Raw genomic sequence first — 21,206 nt, forward strand, 5'->3', positions numbered from 1 at the left:
CAGCCACAAACACCTGTGTTTGTGAGTCCGATGTGGCTGTGCCTAGCGGGGTGGTGGATAACGTGACGCAATCAGGCCCAGAACAGGACAGACAAGGACGACGCCAAAGCATGTACTTTGCGAAACCGGGCACTTTAAAGATTACTTCATGATACGGCACAGTACAGGGACGCAATATCCCTCATTCCGGCAATCACAGCCTCAGGCAGTTTTCTCACGGCACGGCACTGTCTATGTGCGGCTGCAATGCAACAGAAAAAGCACAGGAAAGGTACAACAATCTACAAAGGTGACGGAGAACAGAACCGCACTCTGGCCAGCTGGCGCACCTCCCCCCCTCTGTCCTCTCTGTCTCGGTGACTCACCGCCGCGCTCACCGGCAGCCACGTGTCCCGTATGAGAAGCGTCTGTTATTCTCTACGTTTTTTTCTTGCACCCATACCAATATGAATGCCTTTATTCTCAGCCTTCATTACCCACTCAAATTATCCAAATTACCCACATGTGGGTAGTTACCCATAGGTTAGGAACTACTGCTAAAATAATATTGAAGTGTGCCCCCTGTGAGAATCGAACTCACGACCCCTGGTTTTCCAAGACCAGTGCTCTGCCCCTGAGCTAAGGAGGCGTTAAAGTTACACAAAACTAAAAAAGATCATGAGGCAACTGCCACGCCACTGCGCATCAAAAGGGATCAGAAAGACACTTCGATTGTCTCCAGGGGCGTGACTATCTCTTAAGGGGGACGAGTGCACGCCATGTCCTAAACTGATGCTAATGGGTGATGTGAAAATTGTACTGCTAGCTATTTGAAGACTTCAGTAGTAGGAAGCAGCGTGGTAGTTTCTAGGAGCTTCCAAATGGTGTTGTTCTGGGGGAAGATTGTTATTGCATATATTTCGTCTTAAATAGTTTGCAAAACATGACCACTTTTCGTAAACAACACATTCAATCTTCACCTCTCCCCGCCGAGCATCGTGTAGGATAGTGCGTGATGGGCAGCGCGGCGCCAACTTCTGCCAGACTTCTTGCTGCATGATCAGCGCGTCCATCACGGCTGCACATCGCCTCATGAGGATTAATTGCATCATCTGTTGGCCCTCGATCATGCCCGGCCTTGAGACCCCTCGACAGTGCAGCAACACGAGCCTGTATTACTTCCCATGCAGTACTGGCGCTGTGCAGACACACCACGACTATTTTCCAAGGCCACTGAGTTGATTTGGTTGGTTTGCAAGACTGTTTCTCCTTTTAATAATGTAGAAATCTTGTTAATTTGTCACTACAACCGTAAAAACGCCCTTAAAAACCAGTGCAGCTTCAATTAGAGTCCTTTGAAAATAGTGGAGGTGCGGCGCAGAAGTGTTTTACAATATGGTCCTCAAATGTTGTCCGCCTCTCCTCCAGCACCGCCACAGTTGAGAAGTGAACAGCGCTGGAGGGAGAATACATACACGCATGCCAGATTTAGCGCCCATGGCCGACGTTATTAACATAATACACAGTAAAAATGAAGGCGATGTTTGTGACGGGATGTGTTCAAAATGCAAGAGAATACACACACACACACACACACACACACACACACACACACACACACATTTATCATAGTTGTGAATAACGGGACGAGTAATGTATAAATCGCATCGGATTTATGATGACCAGTTGGGAGGATGCTTGGTGGCTTCCCGTTTTCTCTCTTAATTGCGCTAGTGCAGCCAATACTCGTCTAGATGTTTTTGGTTGTATTCCTTCGTGATTTTGCATTCCCGTTCCTTGAAATGAGGGTCGTGTTTCTCCACTTCGGCACTGTGTACTAGCTGAACGAGTCTCACTAAGAAAATAATAATAGTAATAATAATAATAGCAAAAATAGACGAATAAATGCATTAATAAATAAATAAATAAATAAATAAATAAAGTAATAATCCCGACAAGATTGTAGCAATCGGTTGTAGCACAAGCAGAATAAGACGAAATGAACTCCAGGAAAAAAAGTATTACGCATAAATATTACAGGTATTAATATTCCTGAGAGCATCATCCCCTCTCGCTCGCAAAAACAATTGGATAAATGAAATAAATATCAATAACAAAGGGAATAAAATCTAATAGCGAATGGCTTCCCGCTCCTCCCCTACAAGTGACAGACAACGTAATAAAATTAAAAGGAAAGAAAAAATTATCCAAATAAAACTACGGGTATAAATTTGAAATAAAAGAGGAAATGGAAAAAAAGAAAAATAAATTCGAAACAAAGGATTGACAGGTGCAAATTCGAGCATAGAATGAAAAATAAAGAAAAAAGAAAGGAAAAAAAATAGATTCAAAGCAATACGATAGTCCGAGTTTATAAACCTTTTAACGAGTTGTAACGGAAGATTAATATATATATATATATATATATATATATATATATATATATATATATATATATATATATATATATATATATATATATATATATATATATATATATATATATATATATACGATTGTCCGAGTTTATAAACCTTTTAACGAGTTGTAACGGAAGATTAATATATATATATATATATATATACGATATATATATATATATATATATATATATATATATATATATATATATATATATATATATATATATATATATATATATATATATATATATATATATATATATATATATATATATATATATATATATATATATATATATATATATATATATATATATATATATATATATATATATATATATATATATATATATATATATTGAAAGAATGGTGTTGTGGGAATTAACACATTGCAAGACGTCTCCTCGTCATTCAAAGAAAAGTATGGAAACAAAAAGTAAATTAATAAAATGAAAAAAAAATAAGATAGCGAAACCAGACGAGTGAAAATTTCAGTTAACAAACTGCTGCAGAGATAAAAGGATGGAATAAAAAAATGAAAAATTTGTCTCCCATTACGGAAAGAATAATAAAATCTGAAAAAAAAACGTAAAATTGCATAAATTTAATGTGGAAGGAAGTTAAAAACGCATTGATCGATGAAAATCTAAGCTTGCAGAAGACGTCCTGTACTGATTTAAGAAATCGGAAAGAAAAAAATCCACACACAAAAATAAAGCATATTAAACAAACCTGAAAAATATTGGAGGAAAAGTATATAAGAAAAATAAAATATTAACTCTCGAAAATATAAGAATGATGCGGGAAAAAATAGTGAATAAAACGTAAAAACTGAGTCAATCGGGAGCTTTAAAAAAAAGATCAGATAAATTTATGAATGTGTATGAGAGATGGAAGAGGCAAGTATATTTCATGCAGTGACTGCCACGTGTTGGCCTGATGGCTTCTTGCAGCTTCACTTATTTTATGCTCTGATACTCTAAACTGCAAACACTTGTATAGGATTATGCTTTTTAGTATACTACCTATAAAAAAAAAATGACACTACGAAACAAGTAAGTCATTCCTTCCTTCATCTGCCCTCAAATCTCTCCTCCGCAGGAAAAATAAATAAATAAATAAATAAATAAATAAAATGCAATGTTTACTCGATAATTTGAGAAAACATCACATTGAAATACTGTGAGATATTTTTTCGCCTCCCAGAGCTGACATGGAATTAGGTACGAAAAAAACTAGTTTGGGGAAAAAGCGAGTTTGAATGTTATAATAAGAAATGGATGAAAAATGTGATGCGAACAGACAAGCCTTGATAAAGGTGGAGGAACTGGAAAAAGAGAAAAAAAATATAGGATGGAAATGAAAAAAAAAATAGTGGACCAAATGTTGCATAGAATTTCCAGGCTTGACAAAAGCTGAAAGGAGAAAGAACAAAGAAGAGCGGTAAAAAGAGAACAAAGAAGATATAAAATGGTACAGTAGAAAAGAAAATCGAGGCTAAATTGTAATTGGGGAGATGGAGGGAAAAGAATATTGAAAAGTGTTCCCTCTCCTCTCAAACCATAAAAAAAAAGAATGAAAAGGTAAAAAAAAAATCATCCGCTGATTTTGACAATGATAGTTCAGGATTGTTTTTTTTTTTTGCAACAAATGAAATGAAAGAAGAGAAAAAATACTCCAACAGCTGCAGGTTTTCCTTGTGACGGCTTAAAGCTTGTTTTTTCACTGTAAATTAAAATCTCATGTTATTTCAATCAGTGTTACGAGAGGTGTAATAAAGTTGTGGGTAATTAGTAAAAGTATTAGGTCACTAGTACATCCTTACCAGTCCCTCACCTATTTGTGTTGGCAGGTGTTGTTAATTAAAGTAGCAGGATGCAGTCATTCATTTAACATACCAGTCATTCATTTAACATACCAGTCACTCATCCAGTCTGCTTTGTAGTCTGTTTAGTATTCCATTCAGGTAGTCATTCGGTCAGTCAGGCGGTCATTTATTCAGGCAGGCGAGCAAACAATCACATTTACATTCAGTCAGTTAGTCAGTCAGTCGGTCAGTAAAATCAGTTAATATTCTCGTCTGTCAACGTGTAAGTCTATCAACATAATCGTGAGTCAACTGGTTTGTCAGTCAGTCGGTCAACTATCCAGTCAGTCATTCAGTCAGTCAGTTAAACATTCAGTCAACATACCTAATGATCGTTCTGAGTAAGTATGTGAGTCAGTCAGTCGGTGGGTGAGTCGTATCAATGAGATCAATAATGAGAGATGTGTCAGTATGTCAGTGTGTCAGTGACGGTCATGTCAGTAAATGAGTCAGGTTAGTTAGCCAGCCAGCAAGTCACCCACAAGTTACGCGTGCGAACTGACTTTATCTTCACTTACTACGCCAAAACTCTCACTCTCCCCAGCCAATGTATACTCAAACTCTACTCACGAGAGAACCTTAAAACTCCTCCTTCACTTCAGGGGGACGCTCAAATACACATTCCAGACCGACACCACGCGTTCATTATGCTCGTCCCGCCGCCAACAAGACTGACGTAAAATGAGGCCAAGATATTACGAGCTTCTCTGAACAAGACTTTCTACTTACTGCCATCTTTATTCTACCCATCTTATTAATACAAGAGTTAAGACGTATTTTCACTCATCCTTTTCGCTGGTAAATTCTGAAAGTCCGTTTATCCCTTCCATACCCAGCAAAGCGTGAATGCCAACATGTAAGGGGGCAGATAACCCGCATTATCAACACAGGTCTCCCAGAAGTAGTCATGATAGGGTGGCGTGCTCCCAGGAGTCTCGTTCTTATGGATAGGAACTTTCCATACAGCCAAGAAAAGCGTGAATGGCGTCACGGAAAGAGGCAGACAACCAGCACTCATTACCAGCACAGGTCTCCCTGCCACAGCAATGCGAGCCGTGATGGAGTCTCGCGGTCCCTGGAGCCTCGTAACCCCGCGCCACTCCGACTAACGAGACTGTTTATAAATATTGGAGCCCCGCACTTCGGCTTATAGACAACACCTCATTGCGCTCCACGGATAGCGGGACTCATCACCGCCTCATTATGCGCGCCCCGGATTGCACAATAAACACAGCCACTAGCACCTCGCACTGCAATTATGGACAAGCTCGCCAAACAATAAGTTGACGCCGCCACGCACTGATAACGACCCGCACGAGACCCGACTGCTGTAATGGCGAGAGGGAAACAAGGACAAGGAGCGATCTAGAGACTGTGATTATGGTAACGGTAGTAATAACAGTAAAAACAACATTAACAACCACAGCAACAGCAAAAACATAAAAAAAAGGGCATTAGTAACCTACGAACTTAAAAAAATGCAGCAGAAACACGATCACCACCACCTTCACCAACCATACTAAGACCACCACCACCGCCACTACCACCACGACTAGCAACAATAATAATAAGCAGCGATGTGCACACATGAGATCTTTGCCACTTCCGCAGAGGAGTTGGAGAGATCAAATAAACACAATGATAAATATTTAAATACAGCACGTATAGTATAAGTACTCTGAAGCAAAACTGTCACTTTAAAACAAGTAAACTCGAATCCTTTGTTTATTCCATACGTGTCGGGAATCTTGTGTCGATTTTAACACGTTTTTTTTTAAATCTATTGGCGTTTTAAAAAGTAATATGAGTTTTAAAGGTCATTGGGGATTTAAAGAGCAATGGAGTTTTTAGAAAGCTATGAGTTTTTAAAGGCTATTTGTTTTGAAATCTACTATAATTTTAAGGGTTATTGAAGTAAAAAGGATATTTTCGAGATGACAGTGACGGTTTAACGAGGATTCAGCACACTCTAAGGGAAACATCACTCGTGAGAACTCGATTAATCTTTCCTCTGGCTTCTGAAAGTAGTCTAAAAGAACAAAGCGTTTCAAAATAGCTCTTATACAGTTCATACAGATCAGTATACACGTCACACATCATATAACTTACTGTCACAGGAGTTATTCAGTTCATACGGGTCATACAAGTCACACACGTCATTCAGTTATACAGATCATACAAGTTACTGATCATTACAAGAAATAGTCATACGAGTTATACAGGTAAATAGGTCACATGTTAAACAGGTTCTAAAGGTAATATCATACAGCCATACAGGTTATACAATCATGCAGGTTACATGAAAGTCACCTGCCGAAGTTTCATGGGTTCTAGTCTGCCCGCAGATAACCAGCTAGTAATTGAGCGTGCAAGTGACATCACGCCGGCCAATTAAGTGCATGCCGATACAGAAATGCAGTGACAGTTATTTATAGAACATCTAATTTCCATGATGCAGCCACAACATTATCATGCCTCGCGCCTCACTCCTCGCCTCGCCACCTACACCAGGAGAGGGAATCACACGTTACTTGGTGAGGTGATAACTTTATTGGCTTGATAGTGACTCATATTTCTTTTTTGGAGAGTTTCCGAGATCCGCACATAAAAGTTTGAGGTCTCCTGCTCGGTGACTGAATCCAAGAGTGTCCCGCATTCAGTCTAGTATTTAAGAGTGAAGTGGAAATGACTTCTCTGGTCAACAGACAGCAGCTCACGCGTATAGAGGCCTCCGCTCGTTCTCTTACTAGTGACATTAAACTTTACGACTTCTTATCTCCTTTATAACGCAGCAATAATTAGAGATAAGCAACGTCTTTAAACCAAACAGCCAGATACTCTTTCCTTTCTGCACGTTCCACATTCCCTTTATAACAACAATAAGCGATGAGTAGTTAACGACTTTAAACTAAACAGCCACACATCGTTTTCCTTCTGCTCGTCCCCACATCACCTTTTATGACTTGAGCAAACAGCCGGATACTTTTTCCTTTCTTCACGTCCCCACATGTCCATTATAAGAGTAGAATAGCGTCTCTAGACCAAACCAAACAGACAGATCCGAACCCTAAGCTTTTGTGCCGTTTGATAATAAAAGGAGCGCTATGCGGCGTCTTCCTGCCACAAACTATCCAAATATCATGAAAGAGACTCCGTGACTGAGTTAGGGCCGTGAGGGAGTGCGTGAGGCTGAGCAGCTAATGGCCCCTTTGTAGCTCTTCCCACCCTGGCTAACATCAAAAGAGCGAGGAGGGTTCCGTCAGCAGCGGCTATAGTCACGCGCCGCCGCCCGGTGAGTTGATACATCGATTGTTGTAATGTGTTTGCGGGAGTGGGTGGTTGTGGAGAAGCATCGGGTCCACGCACGGCAGCCCACCGCCTCTGTCTGGTCTTATACATGTATAGCTAGCGTTTAGTGGTGGCGGTGGTAACTGTAGTGGCTGTAGTGTTGTTGATAATAGTAGTAGTAGTAGTAGTAACGTTGTTATTGTAGTAGAAGCAATAGTAGCAGCAGAAATAACAATAGTTTAACAATTATCCTCTTTACAGACAAGTACACAGCTGATATCTATTCCTTTCCTGTTTTCTCACGTATCTCCATGGCAGTATTCCTCAGGGCGTGTTTGTGAGGCGTGGGTCTCCATGGTCTTGCATGATTGATAGGCAGACTCCACGCGCCGCAGCAATACGGTAATACGGCGCCGCTCGTGGAAAATATTAGAGAAAATATTGTTAAAAATGTATGAGCGAATAAGAGGATTGGAGTGTTCAGTCGCCCAAGGGAGACAGAATGTGTCGGTCCTCACAGGAGACGCAACAGACACACACACACACACACACACACACACGACGCCCTCACCGACACCCCCCATCGCTGGAAGTATGTGGACGACTGCACCGTGGGCGTCCCAGTTTCCAACAAGAACCCGGACTACTCGCCACTGCAAGCAATTCTGGAGCGACTGCAGACGTGGACAGAGGAGAGCAGGATGACCATCAACCACAGCAAAACTGTGGTGATGCATTTCTGTACCTCCTCTGTACCAGTGCCCCCTCCCCGGCTCACAGTGGGCCCTCACCCCCTCCAGGTGGTCCAATGTGCCAAGCTTCTCGGAGTCACGGTGGACGACCAGCTGACCTGGAAGCAGCATGTCGCCAGCACCGTGAGATCAGCTACCTACAGGCTGTACATGCTGCGCAGACTCAGGTCGCTGGGGACGCCGACAGATGAGTTAAGGGGGGTGTACCTCACCTTCATCCTCCCCAAACTCATGTACGCCTCCCCAGCGTGGTCCTCCTCCCTCACACACACTCAACAGCTACAGCTAGAGAGTGTGCAGAAAAGGGCGTGCAGGGTCATCCTTGGCCCTGCATACACCACCTATGAAGAAGCCCTGACCACCCTGAGTCTGTCCAGAATATCCACCAGGCACCGAGAGGCTCTGGAGAAGTTTGGGAAGGGACTACTGCATCATCCGCGTCTCAAGAGACATGCTGCCGCCCGACGCGCCTCGCCCTGTCCGTGCCACCAGACACCACAACAAAATAACACCCCTGAAGGCGCCGCGCACGGACCGGTACAGACTCAGTGCGATTCCCACCATGGTGCGAGCCATCAATCAATAGTATTTCCCTCCTAGATTAGTCTTACCGTTAGGATTAATGTTAAGTTTTTCCCCATCCCCTATGTACATTTTCAGTTTGTCAACTGCCTAAATAATAAACCGTTTATTATTATTATTATTATTACACACACACACACACACACACACACACACACACATGTACCCATAGCACACAAAGACGCCACATTAAGCAACTATTTACAATACGCTCAAAATATTCACACGTCTTTTACACAAGGAACAACAAAGCCTGGACTGACATAGAAGGCAGAAGGAAAAATCACGTTTCTTTTCTGTTTTCTGAGAGAGAGAGAGAGAGAGAGAGAGAGAGAGAGAGAGAGAGAGAGAGAGAGAGAGAGAGAGAGAGAGAGAGAGAGAGAGAGAGAGATACTGGCTGATGTGTATTTCAGGTGATGTGGTTGTGTTAATGCTAGTGATGTAGTGGTGGTGATGTTAGTCCTGGTGATGTGGTGTTGGTAGTCCTGGTGATGTGATGGTGGTGTTAGTCTTGGTGATGTAGTGTTAGTACTGATGATGTGATGTGGTGATGAAGTCAACACCACACAGTAAAACATTTATCTTGCAACCTTTTCCAAAATACCTTTACAAAATTCTGCAAATAGTTGGGTGAAATTACATCCCGTTTCATGTCCAGAAATATGCAATGGAACAGAACACAATAGAAAACAATGCAGTGTTTGGGCGTATTAATTTTGCATCGCTTACTGGTTTGATAGCATTCTGTTCAACACTCCAACACTCACGCCTGTCTTCATTATCACCTCCCCCGAATTGGCTCCACGCATTAGTAAGGTCCTTAGTAAAAACAACACAATATTTAAGTTTTTATTTTTTGTATTTCTCATTGGTCTCATCTTGTGTTGATTGGCGCAAAGTTCAATGCTCCAACACTCTCCTGTATCATGCGTGTCCTCATTACTACCTCTCCAGGAAATGCCTTATTTATTTTGTATCTCTTATTGGTTAGATCGTGTGTTGTTTGGCGCACACCTCAACACTCCAGCACTCCCGCCTGTCCTTATTACTGCCTGCCCAGGAATTGGCTTCAGGCATTAGTGAGGTCCTTGGTAAAAATGAGCTTGTATATATATATTTAATAATACACTAATGGCACAGTTACTTAGTTCATTTTTGCCTCCATTATGCACCACTGCACTGCACCACCATGCTCCTTCCTGGCAGCCTCTTCTGCGGCATGCGGGGGATAAATAAAGAGTTTTGAATGTATGTTATCAACTTCCTTCGCCGAGTTTTCAAAGCGTTCAGTAATATATTCCATCTTCGCCTGCCTGGACTCTTGCCTCGCTTAACCCTTCCTGATAAACTGCTTTTCCCATAAATCATATTTTTTTTATGCAACCGCTTTCATAATAGTACAATCTCTAGCATCGTTGTATCACATATGACAACTTTCCTTAGGTGTCATTGTCCTAGAGTGTATTACTTTATTCTATAACCTGTATTTCTGTGATTTTATATATTTATTCATTCATTTGTATAGTTATTTGTTTGTCTGTTTGCATATTCACGTTTCCATTTATACAACTAGTAGTTTTTTTTTTTCTAATTTCCATATCTATCTGTCAATGATTTATAGTTTTATTTTTCTACATAAGTCTAAGGTTCTTTCTGCATTTTATCGATCTTTTATGTCAATATATCACTGTCTTTCTATCTATCAATTTATTTATCTATCTACCTATCTATACCTTCACACATAAATGAACACTTCTTTGGTAATCCTTTTCTTTATGAGAGATACAATTAGCGGCTCATTATCTATCTATCTGTCTATCTGTCTAACTATCTGTCCGTCTCTCTGTCTATCGATCTGTTTCTCTACCTATATATCTATCTACCTACCAGTCTGTCTCTGCCTATCAATATTCGTGAAGTTAAGCATCACCAACTAACTTTGTTCTCGCACACCTATCTGACTGCCCGTCACTTGGAGGTGTTAGGGAGAGGAAGTGCCGACGAGGAATCGAGCAGACAGCAGCATAAGCATCAGCAACAATACTGACAACGACATTAGACTCCAATAACAGCAAAGAGAAACAGAAATAAACAGAAACACGAATGAGTAAAGTGTCTGTAACCTCGAATTTTTCTTCACCTTATTTTGTCTTAATTTTCTTCGTTTTCCATTGTCTTCCATTTTTTTTTTCTTTCTCACTACCCTTCGTCTCCTTTGCCTTCACTTCTTCCTTCTTTCTTTTATTTTTTCCTCTTTTCATCGTCTCTCCTCTATTTTTCTTTTTTTTTCCGTTTCATCATCTGTCCTCCTCTCTATTTTCTTTTCTTTTCTTCCTTTCACCTCTATTTTTTGCTACTCTCCCTTCTTTACCTTTCATTTTTCCTTTATTCTCTTCTCATCTTCCATTTTCTTCTCAGTTTCTTTCTTTTCTTTTCTTATTTTAATTTTCCCTCCTCTTTTCTATTTTTCCTCCTTTCATCTCCTTTCCTCCTCCTACATCTTTTCTTCCTTCTTGTTCCCTGGTCCCAGCCTTCTGCCTCTAGTTCATTTTGTCATCACGCCATGTAATAACCTTCGTGTTGTCCTCTCAAGGGCCTCTTCCTTTCCTTCCTCACAAGACCCTTCATTGCAAGCAGTTTTTACAGCTTCCTTCCAGCCTTTTCTTGGTCGCTCCTCCTGCTCCTCTTTCAGCCACTCATAGCAACGTACAATCTCACTCCTAAGTGACTTTTTTCTTCTTATCCTCTCCGTTTACATCACTCGTGTTCCTCTCTATGGATCCTTATATTCTCGTACCGTTTCGAATTCGCTATCTTTTTCTGTACGGACTTTACTGACTTATCTCGTTACCTCGTCTACTTTTTAACAGGAAAGTGGAAGTTATAGGGATTGTCATGGTTCTCGAGAGTGTGGTGTATTTTCTCTTACTACTGTTTGAGAGGCACTATTGAAAGTTACTGGGGTTTTCATGGATGCTTGCGTGATTCTAAGGATAGTTTAACAGTCATTGATAGAAGTTGTTTGGTTTTCAAGGATGTTTTCTTTATTCCAATGATAGTTTAACGGTTTCTAATGGAAGTTAATGCGGTTTTCAAGAGTTTTTCACTATTAGTTACTGGGATTTTTCATTGTACACTTTTATAATTTTAGTAATAACAAGGATTCAATTTCAACATTTGAAAAAAAAAATAATGAGAACCCGAGTAATTACCTGTGGCCTTTTAAAACAGTCCTGATGAGCATAAAGCGTTTCTATGTACGATGTAGTGACTTTCATATACTCTCATTGAAAGCCTTTTTCTTTAATTAAATCCAATTTTTTACCCTTCTCTATGTGCCAAGATAAAATTCATTCCTCTGTGCATCACGATGATAACATTCTCTTCTCTGTACATCAAGATTATTATTTTTTTTTCTTCTGCTTTCTCTGATCAAAATTTTCTTTCTTCTGTCATTGAATTCTGTCTTCGCCGAATCATAAAATAATTTTCTTCTAAGTGTCATGATAAATATTCTTCTTTCCTCTGTGCATCACGATAATATTATTCTTTCTTCAGTGCATTATGATCAGATCTTCTTTTTGTTTTCCTTGGTCAAAGTTTTCCTTCTTCTGTCATTAAATTATTTTTTTGGGCGAATCATAAAATAATTCTTCCTTCCACGTGTCATGATAAACGTTCTTCTTTCCTCCGTGTGTCACGTTTTTCTTTTCCTTTGGGTTTCCCGTTCCTCATTATTTATTTGTTCCTCTTTCTCTTGTGTGCAGTTTTTTTGGCATCACTTGAGTGTAATGAGTGTAATGAGTGTAACTTTCTTCTCATATCTTTTCTTCTGATCCTTTACCTAGTCAAGTTCTTAACTATCTTTTTCTCTCTTTTTAGATTTTTTTTTCTTTCCTGACTCACTTTCTTTTAACAATTTCTCTGTATTGTTTCCTTCACTTTTTTCTATGGATATTTTTCTTTTCTTTTTTGGTTCTCTTTTCTGTAACATTTATTTTTTTCATATAATATTTGTTTCCTTCAGTTACGTCTGTATTTTCTTCTTCTCCACTTTCCTCCATCACTTTTTATTTGCTGTTTCCTTCACTTCTTTCTTTTTTCTTTTCTCTCTCGAGCTCACTTTCTTGTAATCACTTCATATTTTTATTTCTCTTAGTGACGTCTTTTCTTTATTTTCCCTTCTTCCTCTTCTCCACTTTCTTACATAAATATTTCGCGGTTTCCTTTATTTTTTTTCTAGTCATAGCTTTTTTATCCATTTTTAACCACATACTAATAACTACATTTCTTTCACTCAAATCTATATATTTTTCGTTCTTTCCCTGAGCCATTTTCCTGTCATCACTTTCTTACGATATTCCTTTTCCTACGTTAATATCTGTGTTTGTCTTCCTCTTGCCCCACTTCCTCGCCATTGCCTCGGTCTTCCTTCCGCTGTCGGTGCCTCGTCCACTATTTCCAAGGACCAATACGTTTCCTCCCTGCCCATCTCCCTCCCCCTCCCACCATCACACTGTCTCTCCACAAATATGTATAGTTTTTGATATTCTTCACCTCAATTTTCCTGCGTGATCCTCCTTCGTTTCTTCATCTTCCTTTGTTCTTCGACTACCTGCACCATTGCCTGAACTGCCCCTTGCTTTATGTTATTTATACTGGCGTTCTTTGCTCACAGTCCATCTTCTTGTAGTGTCGATTCTTTTCGCCACTTCGGTCACAAGTCCTCGGTATTGTGTTGTTCCTCGATGTTCCTTTGTTATTCCCTCATGTGGTAATGTTTTGCCGTCCACACTTGTTTGCTCTATTGTCCCCCTTCCCAATGTATGCTGTAGTCTTTTTAATAGGTAGTTTCGTGGAGAATTTTTGTGTTAACTGTATCATCTCCTGCAATTTCCTTCTCCGGCACGCAAAGTTAATAGGTGGTGGTTTCGGTTCATGGAGAGTTCCGTGTCTTTCTTCGCCACATTAAGTTAATAGGTGGTTTCGTGTAATAGATGGTTTCATGGAGATTATTTCGTTAACTGTGTGATCTCTTTTAATGTTTTTCCTCACCACGTTAAGTCAATAGATTGTTTCGGGTCATATCTTTCCAATATTTGTATTCGTTGAATTTTTTACTGTCATTTATCTTCATAATTCTTCTGTCGTTTTAATGTGACCTCTTGCCCAGAACATAAAAAAATATAAAATAAAATAAAATAAAATAAAGAAAATGGAGGAAAAAAAAATACTTCACACAATGACGCAACTTCTAACGCTCACTGTACACCGGTCACGCACAAACGACATAAGAGTTATAAAGATAAATTATATAAAAAAATTCAGCGATAAAACCAGAAATCTGATGCATATTAACAAGAGAGGCGACGACACGAGGCAGATGTTAATGAGATCTGGAATGCAAGGACACCAATGATGAGAGGTGTGATAAAACTTAAGAGACTGGAAGAAAAAAAGAGGAATGTAGGAGAGAGAGAGAGAGAGAGAGAGAGAGTTTAAATGGAGTAAGACAAAAGTGGTCGAAGGGCAAGTAAAGGAGGGAGGGAGGGAGGGAGGGAGGAAGGGAGAGAGAAAGGAAATAAAGGGAGAAAAAAAATAGGCAAGGAGAGGGAAGGGAGAGAGAACGCGAGGCACGAGTGGAAAAAAGAATAAGCATCTACATTTAAAGTGTCTCTTTCTTTTTAGATGGTCAGCCTTTTCTCTCTCTCTCTCTCTCTCTCTCTCTCTCTCTCTCTCTCTCTCTCTCTCTCTCTCTCTCTCTCTCTCTCTCTCCCCCTCTCTCTCTCTCTCTCTCTCTCTCTTTCAGAATGTGTGTGTGTGTGTGTGTGTGTGTGTGTGTGTGTGTGTGTGCGCGTATGTGTGTGTGTGTGTGTGTGTGTGTGTGTGTGTGTGTGTGTGTGTGTGTTCGCGACGCATCTTAACACAAACAACACGAAGTACTTGATGCAGAGCCTTCCCTGGAGTCACAGTAACACACAATAACAGTAAAATACAACGCACAGTAGTAAACCAAGCGTGGGGCGACAGCAGTGTGGCAGAGAGAGGGAAGCGGAGGGAGGGAGACAGACAGGAGGCTGTGGAAAGAAGGAAGGCAGGGGTGAGGCGGGAATAAAATGGGCGAGCGAGGGGCACCGTGACAGGGATGGAGAGTGTCCTGTTGACTTAAGGGTGTCATTTTTTCCCCGGCAGCAGCAGCGAGGCCCTGGCGTTGAGAGGCAGGGCGCAGTTCTTTCCACTACTACATGTTTATTCAGCGGCCAAGACACGGCCGTTCAGTCCCCGCACCGAGAGGGAGAAGGATGGACAAGAGCGTGCCTGTATTTACCCTTACATGTAAGTACCGCGCCACGTCAAGGTCCAGGCATAAAAAATAGAGAAATTACTTACTTTTATATTACAGAAGTGTGCCACGTGAAAGACTTAAGAGTAAAAATAAAGGTATCATTTTGTTTTGTATATAAGTACCGCGCCACTTGAAGCCTTTAGTATAAAAAAATAGGAAAAGTTTCTTACTTTACATATAGAAGTGAGCCACGTGAAGACCTTCGTATAAAAATAAGAAATTACTTAATTTTTCTATATTAGTTGGTAGCGGCAAGGCTTTGGTATAAAAACAGGAGGAACATATGGTCTTTCATTACAAAGGAAAAAAATAAAGCAAATATGACGATAAAAAAAAAAAAAAATAGTAATCTTGACATAAGATAAATCAAAAAAAAAAAAAAGGCAGATACGAAAACAAGAAAGTCTGAAAGAAAATGTATCTTAATTCTGGTTCTGCTCTTCCTAGTGCCCCTAAAGTGTATTGATTCTAGTGAAGCAGGGAAGTAAGATGAATATAAGTCTTGTTACTCGTGTTTAAGTGGGTGAGGTTAGCCACAAGACGTATGGTATCAAAAATCATAAGAGCTTACGAGTAGTTATGGAAATACTAAATTATAGTGAAGTAGGAAAGGTAAATATATGTTTTATTACCCACGTTCAAGTAACAAGAGGTCGTACGGTACCTAAAATTGTAAGAGTATGTGGATAGTTACTGAAATATTAAGTTGTAGTGAAGCAAGAAAGGTAAATTCCATACTTTATTTATTTATTATTTTTTATTATATTTTATTTATTTATTTATTTATTTATTTAATTTTTTTATTCATTTATTTTATTTATTTGTTTTTGTGTATGTAGAAAGTTTCTGGCTGAGGGCAGTAAAGAAAAAAATGCTCACTGAAGATGCTAGTCCCTGCAGAGTACAGTTAAGAAAACATCATCCAAAGTTTGATAAGTGCTTTGAAATCTCCCTTTTGAAACAGTTCAAGGCAAAGGTGAGAGGAAAGACAGAAGCAGGCAGGGAGCTCCAGTTTTATTACACACGCTTAGGTATGTATGGTATCAAAAACCATGACGGTAGAGGTAGTTATGAAAAAAAAAAATTAAGTGAAGGAGGGAAGATTAATATGTCTTGTTATTCATGTTGAAAGTGGCCAAGATCAGATACGTATGGTATAAAAATCGGGTACGCGGGTAATTACGGAAGGCCGGAGTCGGTTTCCAGTTACACGATCTCAGTAACTCACGGAAAACAAATCTTGTAAAGGTTTTTAGGTAAACTTGTAGCCAGATATAATTAGTGTATTTGTAAAGAATTAGTAGTAGTAGTAGTAGTAGTAGTAGTAGTAGTAGTAGTAGTAGCGGAAGATGCAGTAGTAGTAGTCGTAGTAGTAGAAGTAGTAGTAGCAGTTAGTAGTAGTAGTAGTAGTAGTAGTAGTAGTAGTATCGTAAATCCTATACAACTTCGAAACGGTATAGTTAGAAACTTGCCTTCAGTTCGCAGGGAGTGACGGAGCAGTGTTTGCTGGGAGGAACGAGCGGGAAAAGAGCGAGAGGTAAAGAATCACGTTCATGCATGGCCTGTCAAGAGCACACTGAGACGGAGGAAGGGTTGGGTCTGTGAATCTGGACAGACTGACCGATGACAGGGAGGTGGCTCAATGTCGCCATGTGAAATGACTGTTACTGAGGGAAAGACTGTCAAATAACTGTTACTGGGCTGGGTTGCTCTGAGGTGCGGTGTTCTACTCGCTGCGGAAAGGTTGCAAGTTCGATCCTTGGCTCACGGCAGTTTCTTAATGGTAAGGGCAGCGCTTTCTTTTACCTAGGAGAGCTATACATCTTGGAGGCTCAAGTCCACTTTACACAACACTGTTATTGAAGTTGAACGCTGGCTTTTTAGTCCTCAGCTGATAAAATAGCAAACAATGAGCTGTTTAACCCGTTGCTGCTACGTAAAAAGTAAGAGACGGCCAGCGTTTTGGAACAGTCTCGTGCGCCACGGCATCACGGGAGCATATACCAGGGGATACTGTTGTAATCTGTGCTGCAGGCGAAAATACGTGATTTAGTGATAAAGAAACAGAAAAGAAAATGAATAAAATTGATACAGAAGTGGACAGCTGGAAGACAAACTCGGGGGCTACAGATAGTCTAGTGAAAGAGATTGGATATTTCTTACACTTCAGTATGGGTAGTTGTTTGTGCCATTAAAAGATTAAGTGGACGTTACACAGAATACACAAGGCTTTTTGTTAGACGCGAGCAGTAAGGCTGGGCATGTTGAGCTTTATCCCAGCGACAAGTTGGACGCGAAGACTTCACTGCAGGCTAGCAAATAAAAGACAGTGTTCTTGAAACTTTTCGCCAGGAAATTCGCAAACGAACTAAGAACCTCGACCAAAGCAAAGAAAAGCACCACCGTGTGTGTGTGTGTGTGTGTGTGTGTGTGTGTGTGTGTGTGTGTGTGTGACAAGGAGAAGCAACACACGAGAGCGTCTTCCATCCTCCATTTCACCATCCTGCTTTCTTTAGTTCCCACAGTGCAGCTCATCACAATCAGCCTCGCAGGGGCCAACAACTAGCATGCTGCCATTTGCTCTTCCTTTGCGTTCCCTTGTGTTGCGCAGTATAGTATAAGCTCCCAAGGAAACCGAGCGCAAAATGTTGGAAGCGTTTCAGAAAAGCCTCACTTCATTGGAGATGACGGAAATAAATTGAGTTTCCACTTAAATAACTCGTAAAGGCCCGGCGGAAAGCGCTCCCTCTGAAGACGAAGACAGTTGACTTGCTCAAAAAAGCGAGCGACATGAGGTGCGCTGCTCGCCTCGCCTCGCATCATCCCCCCTTAAGTTATCTTAGGACTCGGTAAAGGCGAAGGTAGCAGCTGAGGGACTTGCCTCTACGTATCTTCTCAATGTATTGAGTCTTATCAGCCCTAAAGAAGAGTAAGAACAAAGTAGGATACACGTCATATGACAGCTAGTCAGCCGGTGAGTCAATCAGCCAGTCAGCCAACCAAGCAGCACATTGCTTAGTCTACTAATCAATGAGTTAATAAGCTATTTAGTGAATCAGATAGCTAGCTAATCAGACAGCCCGGCCAAAACAAAGATGTGAAACGAATAATACAGAATATTCATTTCTATGGAAGTTAATACAACGAGAGCCGACATGTGAAGGTCAGGCCAAGAGCGTCACGTGCGGAGGAAGGTATTAACTCAGCGCCCTTAAAGAGGAAGCGAACGGTATCATAAATTGTATTGCTCAGTTAAAAGTATATACCATAAATCAGATATGACTATGATATTTTTTTTTTATGTTAGAAGGGCTCTGGTCTAGGGAAAAAAAAAAGGGCCCACTGAAGGTGTCAGTCCACAAATATTAAAGTCTGAAAAGGATTAACCAATATTTGAGAACTGTCTTGAAACCTTCCTCTTGACAAGAGCGTCAATCCAATCCTGCCAGCGCCACCACAGAGGGGGACAGAGAATTTAAGCCTTCATACAGAAGAGGGCGACCATTTCAGCCTCCGAAACAAGAAGAATCGCAACGGAAATGCCTACCGCCGCTATAGGGAAATCACACGGAAACAAAACACAGACGCTTAAATTAGTACATTCGATTATAAACGTATTGCAACACGCCACATTTTTGTGCTTCTTAATAAGTAACCCTTATATGCAGCACAATCAATAGCTAATCTTCATCTACCTATATCATTCAGCTAAAGAACAAAACCCTCCGTCAGTGGTCAGGCAGGCTATACTCATGCACTCCTACACGTGGCACTCTGGTTTAGGACGCCTTTGTGACATTGCTGGGCTACAAGGTCACAGCTCCTTACGTTCCCCCCACCTATCCTTAAGTTCCTGCACCTCTTCTCCGCCCAGTGAACAAGGCTTACTCGTGCAGCGCAACGTGAAAGGACACAGACCCAAAGTGCTCCCTCTAGTGCTGTCGGTTATTCGTACCAGGAAACTCTCGGCTGCTGACACGCGCACCACATTCGTTGAGTCTCATTGCTCATTACTTTCTTATTTGCTTACGTACTTACATAAACCGAGTGGCACAATTAAATTTTGGAAGCTAAACATAAAAACTGGATAAGGGAGAAATTTAAATAATACTTATAATAAAGATCAAATTGATAAAAATTCATAATACAAAATGAAACTTACGAGAAACAAGGAGAAAGTTCCTCAATTAAAAGTGAGAGTTCGTCTGTGACATGAAGCAAGGAAGACTGCACTGCACAGCCATCGGAAAGACAGCCCAAGAGAGAGAGAGAGAGAGAGAGAGAGAGAGAGAGAGAGAGAGAGAGAGAGAGAGAGAGAGAGAGAGAGAGAGAGAGGACGGAGGACAGAGAGAGGCTTTCAGATAGAAGGCATTAACAGTGACTTCTTTAGCGTAAATTGTTGTATTAAATATGTAAAGTATATGTACAGCAACTCTGTAAACACATATGATGTAAATTTGTATAATTAAAGAGAGAGAGAGAGAGAGAGAGAGAGAGAGAGAGAGAGAGAGAGAGAGAGAGAGAGAGAGAGAGAGAGAGAGAGAGAGAGAGAGAGAGAGAGAGAGAGAGAGCGCATCTGAACATTATCTAAACTCTCACACAGCTTACTCAGTTGATGGAAACAAGAAGATTGAACGGAAAAACAATAACAACAACAAAAAAAAGACCTTAGCATTCACAGCAAAACCAGAAGCACAGGAAAACAGCTTCGTGTTAGTGAAGGGAGCTCTACAACACTCCTGCTTCCCATTTCGACGCACACTGAACAGCGGGGGCGCACAGGCTGCCGTGATGAAGTGCAGTGATGTGAGTACGATGGCAGTGGCAGGGAGAGGCGAAATGCAATGGAACAGTTGAAGGAATCTGGGGCGCCGCGGTGCATGTTTGATAAGAGGTGTCAGGTGGAAGAGTGAAGCAGGGTAAGGCTGTCACTGTGAGAGACAATGGAACCTTCAACCTTTATCTCAGGAACCTTGCCACTCTAACGTTCTCAGATGGAATGTCCCAAACTACAGTATTAAGATGAAGATATTCTTTTACCTAGGAAGGAAATAGTGAGGCAAGCAAGTAGTAAGGCAAGGAGGGAGGCAAGCAGTCAGTGACATAGGGAAAGTAACCTTGCAAACAGCGGCATAATTCTGGTGCAGCAACAGAAGAACAAAGCGATATTTTTAGATTGATACCAAACAGCAGAAGAAGTCGCGGTAACAAGCCTGTACTTTGGATTATCAAACATTTGACTTCCAATGTCCACATGATACTTGTTAACTTTAGAACAAAAGAACAATACGATATTTTTAGTTTGATGCCGAATAGCAGAAGAGATCGCGGTGGCAAGCCTTGTAATTTGGCGTATCAGCCCTTTGACAGCTAATGACCTGATGATATACATTGAATAATCCATGACAATTTCTTTGAGCAAAGGTAAAACTGAAGACACAAAGGTTAGAAACACTTGGTCACTCTAGAAATCTTGTTAATCTGGCACTAGAACCGTAAAAACATCTATAAACATCTGAGGATAAGATACTGCAGCCTATAAGTCAAATTAAAAAGATGAAACTAAAAGGATAGGATACACCAACTTATGCAATAGAATAAAACATAAGAGAAATAAAAGAACAGGATACTTAAACCAACAAAACAATAATAAATAAAACAATAATAAAATTGTATCTCCAATGGAGATGTAAGATGACAGAAAACAAAACTGTGGTGTGATCGGAAAGGAACACTTGGGAGACGAATGTCAAAGTTTGGTTTTATGAAAAGGACAGAGATGTTGAGTGATAAGGTTAAGAAAACGCGGAATTCCTTGGACGTTATGTAAGTTTTGAAGTTAAGTTGAAGAGGTGAAAGAAGCTGGAAGTGAGTAAGGGACGATGGCAAAGCTGGTAGCGGCCATTAAAATGAAAATATCTGTGTGACAGAGAGAGAGAGAGAGAGAGAGAGAGAGAGAGAGAGAGAGA

The 21,206-nt window shown here is 40.5% G+C and overlaps 1 non-coding gene across 1 annotated transcript; it reads right to left on the minus strand.

The window, feature by feature from the left end:
• Positions 1 to 555: 555 nt before the first annotated feature.
• Trnap-ugg (transfer RNA proline (anticodon UGG)) lies at positions 556 to 628 on the minus strand. Its single transcript has one exon. It is a non-coding gene; the product is annotated as a tRNA-Pro (tRNA).
• Positions 629 to 21,206: the final 20,578 nt, after the last annotated feature.

The sequence above is a fragment of the Scylla paramamosain genome, unplaced genomic scaffold, assembly GCF_035594125.1.
Source record: "Scylla paramamosain isolate STU-SP2022 unplaced genomic scaffold, ASM3559412v1 Contig15, whole genome shotgun sequence".
NCBI lineage: Eukaryota > Metazoa > Arthropoda > Malacostraca > Decapoda > Portunidae > Scylla > Scylla paramamosain.